We start from the raw sequence: 1,360 nt of genomic DNA on the forward strand, positions 1-1,360 counted from the left end.
GGCAGCCAGCGGGCACACGTTATCTAGCGTGCAGGCAACCTGAGGGCTCGCATCATCTCTCAGTGGTGTGCATCATCTCTTGGAGTGCTCGCATCATCTCATGCGCAGGCAGCCAGCGGGTGCACGCTATTTACTAGTGCGAGGCGCGTGTCATCTTCCGTGTAGGTGGTTGGCAGGTGCGAGCCACCTCCCAAGTGTCATCTCCCACATGAGCTGCTGGCAGGAGCGCCATCCTATGTGCAGGAAGCCGGCGGGTGTGCACCATCCCCCAACGCAGGCAGCTGCTGGGCCAGTGCCATCTTCCCTGTGGGTGGCTGGCAGGTACAAGCTATCTCCCTCGCTCATCTCTCACACAGGCATCTGGCAGTTGCGCTTCATCTCCTGCGTGGGAGGCCAGTGGCCACCTGCTTCCCCTGCCGCTGCCATCTTGGGTCCAAGAATTCTCCCTGGAACAAATACACTTTGCTGCAGTGTGGTGGCTCCACCACACCAGTCCTGGGGAGGCCGGGTGCCCACCCTCCATCCTGGGCAAGGGATTCTATAGGTTCCGGCTGTGGGGGCTTCATGGAGCTGCGGCTGTGGTGAGGTGCAGTGTGGGCTCTGCAGGAGGGGGTTGGGAGCTGTGGCACTCACCCATTCTTCCTTGAGAATCCTTGAATTCCTGTTGTTGAGCCTCAATCCTCACTGAAGATCAGTCATCAACTCTTTAACTGTTCAATTATCAATAAACAGAAGTCTGTAGAGGGTCATAATGGCCCTTTACCAAGTGGTCCACTGCTCCCCCAGCTCACCACGTTGTCTCTGCCTCCGCCGCCATCTTGGATCTCCCAATTGTACCATTTTACAATCCCACTAGCAATGTGTAACAGTTCCTTTCTTTCCTTATCCCCTCCAACATTTATTACTTGCTGCCCTGTTAAACTTTACCACTATTCCTGGAGTGAGATGATACCCCATGGTGGTTTGATTTGCATCTCTCATATTGCCAGTGATTTTGAGCCACAAAATAATGAATTGAGAAATTATGGTACATTCACACAATGGAATACTACGCAGGATACAGGAGCTATGATTTTGTAAAATATTACCTAACTTGGGAGGGACTGGAGAGCATTATGCTAAGTGAACGAACTCAGCCCCACAAGGGCAAACATTGTATAAAACCATTATTGTACAGTGAGTATAAGGATACAAGGGGGGTGAGGATGGGTGAAAGCAGAGGGATGAAGATGTGAAGAGAGATGGGAAGGATTAATCATGGAGTTGTACGATTTGATGGGAGGGTGAGGGAGACTGGAAAAATCTGTTATAAAAAACAATGTATTTGAATTTTGTTAATAAACTAGTATTTTTTTTTTTT

General features: G+C 50.2%; 1 pseudogene; it reads left to right on the forward strand.

The window, feature by feature from the left end:
• The first annotated feature begins 208 nt into the window (after positions 1 to 208).
• LOC102864180 overlaps positions 209 to 1,360 on the forward strand; it is an 18,691-nt pseudogene continuing 17,539 nt past the window's right edge.

This window comes from Elephantulus edwardii, unplaced genomic scaffold (genome assembly GCF_000299155.1).
Source record: "Elephantulus edwardii isolate Elephantulus edwardi_28Jun2011 unplaced genomic scaffold, EleEdw1.0 scaffold00059, whole genome shotgun sequence".
Classification (NCBI taxonomy): Eukaryota; Metazoa; Chordata; class Mammalia; order Macroscelidea; family Macroscelididae; genus Elephantulus; species Elephantulus edwardii.